The sequence below is a fragment of the Monodon monoceros genome, unplaced genomic scaffold, assembly GCF_005190385.1.
Source record: "Monodon monoceros isolate NGI ecotype Baffin Bay Population unplaced genomic scaffold, NGI_Narwhal_1 Super_Scaffold_12, whole genome shotgun sequence".
Lineage (NCBI taxonomy): Eukaryota > Metazoa > Chordata > Mammalia > Artiodactyla > Monodontidae > Monodon > Monodon monoceros.
The window spans coordinates 152127835-152138237 of record NW_021703768.1 but is presented as its reverse complement, the minus strand read 5'-3'; positions in this window follow the sequence as shown (position 1 = coordinate 152138237).

Below are 10403 nucleotides of genomic sequence, written 5' to 3'. Positions count from 1 at the left end.
ATAGCCACGTTTTTTCAGTCTCTCATTTGAGCAGAATGAGATTTTCCACTTAAATAAAAAATTTCAGTTTTGACCAAAATAAAAATCTAATTATTCACGAAAATTATTATATGGATTTTTCACAGCCAATAAATTTGCTTTAATTAATGTTAGTCTGTTTTTGTGGTTATGCAGTATAGCACAAATACTCCCAAATGCTCATGATTAAACTAATGAATTGGAGGCCTCACACACATCTGCTTCTATTCATATTGGTAAATGAGAAAACCTTTATTTTTCTGATGTAGCCACAAAACCTTGGGTGGGGAAAGTGCCTTCCAATGGGTAATATGAACTTTTAAAACAGAATTTGCTTCCAACTTTGTGTTGTGAAACAAATCATAAAGTAGTTAGAAAGAATTCTGGTGTTTTCAGAAGACAATTTAAATAAAATCTACTTAACTTGGGCCTCCAAGGAGGATCATCACACAAAAACCAAGGTCTGTCCGTTTATTTAACTGTGCCTTTTTGTGTGATGTATGGGCTGTTATCATCTACAGCATCTTGTTTTCAGATCCATCTTGTGGTTCAGACAAACGAAGGACAAGTTCACATGGCAATGGGATTAGAGTATGTGTGTGTGAGGGTGAGCCAGTGCGAGGGCTGGGAGAGCGCGAGAGTGTGCATGCATGTGGGTGTGTATGTGTGTGAGAGCAAGTGTGCACACATGTGAGCATGCTGCTTGTATGTGAGTGCGTATATATATGTGAGTGCACGTATGTGTCTAAGTGTGTATATGAATATAAGTGTGTGCATGTGTGGGGGTGTGTATGGGTGTGTGCATGCACATATGCACACTTATGTGCACACAGGAGCTGGGAAGGAAGCGGGAAGGGTGAGACCAGCTTGACCTCTTGCCTCCCCACAGAAGTTGTCCCACCTTGAAGACCCCCTGACTGGGCCTGGCACAGCTCATGCTGTTGCTCCAGATCTGGGAGACCTGGGTTTGAGCCTGGAGCTGCCTCTAAACTGGCTACTGTGTCCTGGGACAAATCAGTTGGCTTTCCAAGCCTCAACTTCCTCCTCTGGAAAAAGGGTGATGGTGTCTGCTTCACTGCTTTTCTGTGAGGATGGAGTAAGGCCCCTTCCCAGGACTGCCCCGGACAGTGAGGGGCCAGGAGGTCTCTCCTTAACCACTCCCCACTTGGCTAATCCTAGCTTCGGGGCTGTCGGGACTGCTAACATCAGTGCCAGGTCCTTCCTGGGGACAGTTCCTCCTCCTCCTTCCGGCTCCTATGATGAAGCTCACACCTTAGGCGTGGCCTTGAATGAGTTGAGCTGGAAGAAGCACCATAGTATAACTCAGCCCAGCCGGTCCTGGTTCTGCAGATGATCTCTTCCTGGGCTTTTGTTCGGTTAGCACTGCCTCTCTGAGTCCATGCCATAGGCAGGTCTGGCCACTGTGCATTCTTCTCACTCATCTTCCTAAATATTCTCAGCGGTGTGTCCCTCTCCTCACCCCATCAACCCTCAGTGCCTCTCATCACCTGTGGGCCGGTAAGGTGAAAACTTCTCAGTCTGCCTGGCATCAAGGCCCCAGGTCCATTCAGCCTTCTCTCACTTCAGTTCACTTGGGGATGGTGGGGAATCTGAAGGAGGCATGGGGTTGGGATCGGGGTGTCTGAGGGACCCCATCTGTGTCAGTGTGCTGGTGCTGCCCTAACAAAGTACCACAGTCAGGGTGGCTTAAACAACAGATGTTTCTTTTCTCATAATTCTAAAGGCTAGAAGTCCAAAATCTAGGTGTCAGCAGGTTGGTTCCTCCTGAGGCCTCTCTCCTCGGCTTGCAGATGGCCATCTTCTCCTGGTGTCCTCACATGGTCTTCCTTCTGTGTGTATCTGCGTCTGAATCTCCTCTTTTTAATAGGACACCAGTCATATTGGATTAGGGCCCACTCTAATGACCTCACTTTAACTTAATTACCTCTTTAAAAACCCTATCCCAAATACAGCCACATTCTGAAGGATCAGGGGTTAGGACTACAACACATGAATTTTGGTGGGAGACACGATTCAGCCCATACCACCATCTAATCAGACTTGACACATCAGGGAAACTGCAGACGTTCACTGTGGGCAGGATGAAGAGGGCAGGGGCCAGCAGGAACAGTTGGAGCCCAGTGTGGGGATTCAAGCAGGCCTGACATGGCAGCTGGGCTGTGGCATGGAGGAGGCTTGGAGGCCACACATGGGAGCAGCCTGAGGGCTCTCCTCAACATGTCAGAAGCCACGATGGAGGGAATTCCCTGGCAGTCCAGTGGTTAGGACTCTACACTCTCACTGCTGAGGGCTTGGGTTCAATCCCTGGTTGGGGAACTAAGATCCCACAAGCCACTCTGTATGGCTAAAAAAAAAGAAGCCATGATGGAAACTGTTCATTCCCCTCCCATGGCTGTTGATGGGATTTCTTTCTGTCAGGCCAGTGTGATGAACCTTAGAAAGCGGGTTCTGATGGGAAGTCATGTGTGCGTCCTTGAAAAATAATGAATGGGAACATGAATTAACGATTACTGAAGACTTGCATTTTGTTTGCAGACCAAACCTTTCAAAACACACTTCTGTATTTTGGGACTGAACAGGGACCTTTAAGGAAATGTTTGCCCATGTGGTTTAGAAGAGAGTCACTCAGCATGCCAATGGGAGTCACTGATTAAACCCACATTCCTAAGAGAAAAGTTTCTGAGCTCCTGCCAGATGCCTGGTTTGGGCTAGCTGTTCTCACTGGTTGTCTTCAGCTGGCTCTGCTGTGACGTTTACCTGACACCGAGGTGGAAGCTGAGGCTCAGGGTGGTGAACTGATGCTTCCTGAGCCCAGGATGCCTGCCCCACCAGCCGGCCAAGCCTGTGGGAGCCAGGACCTGGGTGCCCTTGTCCTTTGGCTTTTGTTAGGTTATACGTGAAGTGCACTGAACTCCACATATTTGAAATGTGTAATTTGCTACATTTTGACATATGTGTACACCTGTGAAATCCCCACAGATGAACATGTCCATGACCCTCAAAACTTTCCTCTTTCCCCCTTGAATTCTCTCCCTTCCATTCTTTCCCACCTGCCATGCAAGTATTGCTGATTTCTACATAATTAATTAGCTTTCCTTTTTTTAAGATTTTTGTAGGAATGGAATCACACAGTATGTATTCTTTGTTGGGGGAGGGGAGCCTGGTTTCCTTCACTCAGTATAATTATTGAGAGTTTCTTTGATTCTTTTGCATACATTGTTAGTTCATTCTTTTTCAGTACCGACTATTATTATATGGCTATACCACAATTTGTTTATCCATTCACCTGTTAATGGATAGTTGGGTAATTTCCAGTTTGAGGCTGTTACAAATAAACATCCATGAACGTTCATGTACAAGTCTTTGTGTGGAATATACTTTCATTTCTCTTGGGTATAGTACTTTGGAATGGAATGGTTGACCATCTGATAGATGTGTGATTAACTTTTTTTTTTTTTTTTTTTGCGTTACACGGGCCTCTCACCGTTGTGGCCTCTCCTGCTGCGGAGCACAGGCTCCAGACGTGCAGGCCCAGCGGCCACAGCTCACAGGCCCAGCCGCTCCGCGGCACGCGGGATGGTGATTAACTTTTTAAGAAACTGCCAAACCATTGTTCAAAAACGTTGTATCATTTTACATTCCCATCAGCAGTATATGCGAGTTTCATTTGTTCATATAATGTCTTTTTTCTTTGGCCGCTTTTAAGATTTTCTCTTTATCCCTGGTTTTAAGCAATTCAATTATGATATGGCTTGGTGTAGTTTTCTTCATGTTTATTTTGCTTAAGTTTCATTAAGAGTCTTTAATCTGTGAGTTTATAGTTTTCATCAAAATTTGAAAAACTTCTTGGCCATTTCTTCTTCAAATATTTTTTTCTGTTCTGCTCTTTTTCTCCTCTCCCTTGGGACTGCAATTACACACGTATTAGGCCACTTGAATCCCAAAGTTCACTGACATGCTTTCTTTTTAAAATAATAATTTCCCTCTGTGTTCATTTTGGATAGTTTCTGTTGCTGTTTACTAATCTTTTCCTCTGCAATGTTTAATCTTCCATTAATCCTTTCTACCCTATTTTCCATCTCAGACATGATAGCTTTCATCTCTAGAATTTCAGTTCAGGTCATTTAATATCTTTGCTCTCTCTACTTAACCTTTTGAACATACACTATGCAGTTATATTTCTTGTTTTAAGGTCCTTGTGTGCTAATTCTAACACCTGTGGCATTTGTGGGTCATTTTCAATTAATTGATTTTTCTGCTCATTATGGGGTCTATTTTCCTGCTGGTAATTTCTGATTATATGCCAGACATTTATGAATTTTACCTCTTTGGGTGCTGGATATTTTTATATTTCTATCAATATTCATGAGCTTTGTTATGTCATAGATGTTACTTGTAATAGTTTGATCCTTTTGGATCTTGTTTTTAAGATCCATTAGCTGGAATCAGAGCTATATTTAGTGTAGGGTTGATTATTCCCTACCACTGAGGCAGGACCCTTCTTGGTACCCTACTCAGTGTCTGAACAGATGCTCTTCCCAGCCCTGTGAGAGCTGGGCACTGTTCCCTCTAATCCTTTCCCTGGCTTCAGGTTGTTTCTTCACACACGTGCTGATCAACCCTCTGTGGAATACCCCGTGAGGACCCTTGAAGGTCTCCATGGTTCTCTGTGTGCAGCTCTCACCTACCAGGTCCTCTGCTCTGCAAACTCTAAGTACCTTGGCATCCCTGCACTCACAGTTGCCAGGTTCCACCTGTACTTCCTCTCCCTGTGCCACATCCTGGAAACTCTCCCCAGGCAGGAAGCCAGAGTAGTCGTTTTCTGTGTCTCTGAGGATCAGTCTCTTTCCTTGCTTGATCCCTATATCTTCAAAACCATTGCTTCATATATCTTATTTGTGGGATTTCTATTTTTGTTTCGGTTTTTGATATTGTTTTGGGCAGGAGAGTAAATCTAGTCATTACTACTCCCTCTTGCCAGGAAGTAGAAAACCATAATGTAACCTTTTAAATTTAGGGTAATAATTTTAGATTTATAGAAACATATTGTACCTATGTACCTATGTAAATCTAGTCGTTGCTACTCCGTCTTGCCTGAAAGTTGAAATCCATGATGTAGCCTTTTAAATTTTTTCGAATAATTTTAGTTGTATAGAAACATATTATGTACATATGTACATAACCATAGTACCTTTGTCAAAAGTAAAAAATTAACTGTGATACAATACTCTGGCAGGTGGAATTCTAAGATCGCTCCCAAGATTACCACCCCTTGCTGTACACACTTTGTATAACTCCCTCCCCACGAGTGTAGGCAGAAGTTGTGATTATGATGATATGATTGAGTTACTCAACCTATGATTGAGTTACGTTAAAAAGCTTATCCTTGGTGGGCCTGACTTAATTAGGTGAGTCCTTAAAAAAGACTGGACCCTTCCTTGAAGCATGAGAGGGTGTGTGGAGGGGACCACATGGCAAGGAACTATGAATGACCTCTGGCCAGCAGTTAGAAAGAGAATGGGGGCCTCAGACCACAGGAACCACATGGGTTTGAAAGAGGACCCAGAGCCCTAGAAACCCTCAGATGACACATTGACTTTAGCCTCATGAGAGCCTGAGCAGAGAACCAAGTTCATCTGTGTCTAGACTTCCGATCACAAATACCGTAAGATAGTAAATTTGTGTTATTTTAAACTGCTGAGTTGGTGGAAATCTGTTATGCAACAATGGAAAATGAATATAATTACTATTAACTAAAAAGAACCAGGTCAAATTCATGAGTAATAATAACCCACTATTCATCTAGCAAGATTTCAATAAAGGTTAATGTGAAAAAAAAATGACTAATGTGAAGACGAGCATGAAGGCATGGACCACTCCCGTCACCTCCAGTTTTCAAGATGATTTTCACACTCTCATATTGTGTCTCAGTTGGAGGTGGTTAGAATTCTGATCAAGAATGGATCTATTATATGAGAAAATATTTGCAAATCATATATCTGATGAGGATTTAGTATCCAAATATGTAAAGAACTCATCAAAAAAAGAGCTCATGAACAAATAGACAAACAACCCAATTTAAAAATAGACAAGGGGCTTGAACAGACATTTCTTCAAACAAGATATACAGATGGCCAACAAGTACATGAAAAAGTGCTCAGCATCATTAGTCATTAGGGAAATGCAAGTCAAACCCATAATGAGATACAGCTTCACATCCATTAGGATCTGTTGGTGAGGATGGAGAGAAATTGGAACCCTCATACACTGCTGGTGGGGATGTCAAATGGTTCAGCCACTGTGGAAAATTTTGGTGGGTCTTCAAAATGTTAAATATGGAATTATCATATGACCCAACAATTCCACTCCTAGGTATATACCCAAAAGAATTGAAAACAGGTATTAAAACAATGCATGCACGTCCACTTATGTTCATAGCAGCACTATTCACAATAGCCAGAAGGTGGAAACAGCCCACATGTCCATCAAGGAATATATGGATAAACAAATTGTGGTATGTACATACAACGTAGTACTATTAAGCCGTAAAAAAGAATGAAATACTGACACATGATTCAAAGTGAATGAATCTCAAAAACATTTTGCTAAGTGAAAGAAACCAGACACAAAAGGTCACATACTGTGTGATTCTCTTTATATGAAATATCCAAAATAGGTTAATCCATAGAGACAGAAAGCAGATTGGTGGCTAGGAGGAGGGAGGAAAGGGAAGCTATTGCTTGATGGGTACAGGATTTCCTTTTGGAGTAATGGTAATGTGTTGGAACTAGATAGAGGGAACTACATAAAAGGGGTGGTTGCCCAACATTATGAATCCCCTAAAGGCCACTGAATTGTTCACTTTAAAATGGTTAATTTTATGCTATGTGAGTTTGACCTTAACTTTTTAAAAAAGAATAATCTGTTATATAAAATAACAAAGTTATATCTTAATCAGTGGTAAATGACTTTGTAATTGTGCTATCCATTTTTTAATGTGAACAACAGACTTTATTTAGATCTTCTCACCAGTTTTTCTTCTAATGTCCTTTTCCTATTCCAGGATCCCACCCAGGAGACCACATTGTATTTAGTGGTCATATCTCCTCCTCAGTCTTTCCTTGTGTTTTATGACTGACAATTTTAAGACATATTGGTCAGGTATTGTGTAGAATGTTGCTGAATTTGGGCTAGTCTGATGTTTCTCATGATTAGACTGGGTTACTAGTGTTTGGGAAGAATACCACTCAGGTGGATTGACACTATCATGACATCATATCAGTGGTCTATGATGTCAACATGACCTATCACTGGTGACATTAACCTTGATCACTTGATTAAAGTGGTATCTGCTAGATTCCTCCATTATAAAGTTACTGTTTTCCTTTCCCTACTCTACATTTTGGAAGTAGGTCACTAAGTAAGTCCAGGCCATACTCAAGGAGAGGGGAATTTAGCTCCACCTCCTGGAGAGGGAAGTATCTACATAAATTACTTGGAATTCTTCTGTAAGGAAGATTCGTCTCTTTTCCCTATTTATTTATTTATGTATGTATTTATTTATCTAATCATTTATATCAGTATGGACTCATGGATATTTAATTTATTCTTTGGATTATAATTCAATACTACATCATTTATTTTGTTGCTCCAGCTTTTGCCATTCTGAATTCTTTTGCTTTGGTTTTGTTTCTTTGATGTACCGCCCCCCTTTTTTAAAGCACTTCCTTATTTTCTGGCACTGCAAGATACTCTAGGCTTATCTTGTATTTTTCCTGCCCTGGCTCTAGAATCAGTCATTTCTCCAAGGAGTCATGGTTCTTTTTATTGGAGAATGGTATTTAGAAACCAAGATCTAGGTGCTGAATGTGCTTGTTGCTACTAGGGTGTCATTGGCTGTAGGTCTTCTCTGCAGGCAGCTTGGGTTATTATTCACTCTATATTCACATAACTGTAATTATTTCTGTATGTATCTGTCTGTGTGCATAACATAAACATGACCTCATAGTAGTGTCTCTGACTAATCCAGCTTCCCCCTTTGCTTATTTATAACTTCTTTCTTGGACAGTGAGAAACCAGGCTCTCATTACCCATAGTTTATTTACTCACTTGTTCAACCCCAATATATATGTATAGTAATTTCAAAATTGCTACCCTGTACCCCTGTGTGAAACAACTGTACCTACCAGAGTATAGCATTTATGGACAGTTCTTTTGGTCTTCAGCCCTACAGTTCTCAATTGAAACAGTATTTTGCAAAGTGACTTAGGTCAGTTACATGTTTTTCCCCACTACCTTCAGTGAGGTTATGTCACGTAATCTTAATATAGTTATATTAATTTGTTTCAGCCTGCATTCCACCCTGGGATTTTCCAGCATCCTGGTTATTTTTTAAAATTTGTATCCATTTAAGTTTCCTCTTTGTGATGTATGGTCCAATAGTTTTTGACAAATGCTTGGAGTATATCCATCACCCCAGTACCATGCAGAACAGTTCCATCACCTCACAGCTCCTCCATGAGTCTCCTTGTGTTTCATTCCTCCTACTCCCTCAACCTTTGGCAACCACTGACCTAATTTCAGTCCCTATAGTTTTGTATGGCCTGGATTTTTTTTGTAGCAACTCTTTAATTTATTAGACATTAAAATTGCTGGTAAGCAGAGGTTCTCTTACTTTGTGGTTGAAGTTAGTTGATACCAGGATTCAAGTCCAGTCCTGACACTTACATTGCCCTGAGTCTCAATTTTCTCATCTGTAAATGAGTATAAAAAAAAATAGTCCTAGCCTCATGGGGGTTCTTGGGAGGACTCAATAAGATAACAGCTGTTGGCACAGTGCCTGGCACATAGTAAGTAATCAATAAACTTGATGATAATAATACTTTATATTTGCTATCCTCATCATCACCATGGTGGGATATGAAAAAAGAATATTAAAGAGGCCAGGAAATGCTGCCGTCTTGAGTTGCTGGTGGCCATAAGAATGTACACATGGGCCCTTCCCTACGGGGGATGGAAAGAAGGCAGAGAGGATGTGACTGTAGCAGGGCAGGATTGATCCTCCGAAAGTCTTCCTATGGTGTTTGTGGTGCCTGTGTGTATTTTCAGGGTTGATCCTGGAGTTAGTTACAGCTTCCTGAGGAGACAGAATCATCTGTCTGTCATTCAAAAATTACCCTAGGCAGGGAGATTTTAGGGCTTCATTTTGGCTTTTCTCCTCCCCAGGATTTTTTTTTTTTTTTCGCTGAGATGATATTACAACACGGAAAGAACTTTAAAGAAGTAAATCACTGTAATCCCTACACCCAAGTGGGTTGATGTTTTGGTAGTTGCTGCCATCCCAGCCTGCATTTTTACACATATGTAAACATTATTTATTGTATCATAAACATTTTTCCTTGTTGCTACATAGTCTTCATAATGATTTTTGATGAAGATATGACAGTTTCATGAAGGGGATTCACCATCCTTCACTAAAGTACTCCCACTGTTTTGCGGCACAACTTCATGAATATCATTTTTTTGCTCCTGATGATTTATTTATTTCCTTGGGATATACTCCCTAGAGTAGGAATTTTCTGTCAAAGGATAGGAATGCTTTGTGGCTTTATCTGTAGCATTTTGCAGAAATAAAACATTACATCCTTTTTTGTATATTAATCTATATTTCATCAAAATACAGCTGTTCAGGGATGTGATCAAATATCTGGTGAAGAGTTTGAGACTAATGCTTCAACAGATCATTGATAAATTTATCATCTGACCATGTAATGCTTTTTTGGAAACCATGATTTTCTCTGATTAGTTTTCTCTCAGCTCTTTCCCCCCCAACTCCAAGTTCTCCTTCTCAGTACTTCTGGAGGGAACACTCCCAAAGTCTCCGGTCATTTCTCAGAAACTCATTCTTTATTTACTTTTGGAGTCAGGACTTGTTTGCATATGTAAAACCAGGACCATATTGTTTGCAGATGCTAGGGGTGCTGCCAGATAATTGAATGTAAAAAGTTGAGACTTTTGAATCATTTTTACAAACCAGGACACAAAAGAATGTTTTCTTAGAATTAAAAAAAATAATAAAGGCATGGAAATAAAGTTCGCGGGACTGGGTTTCTAATACAGACATTTCACTTTGTGTTCCTAGTAGGGATGTTTCAACTCCAGAGTTGGGGGTGGGGGTTGGGGGGGTGGGGGGGGAGGATAGAGGACTAAGATAAAACTTGGCAGATTCACTATCTAATCCAGAAAAACAAATGCATAAAAGGAGTTAGAATAAATAACGAAACAAAAACTCAATCAGTTATTTATGATCCCATCTACTAGCATTAACAATACGTTTTTTCCTTTCTTGAATAGTTTTCTGTTTA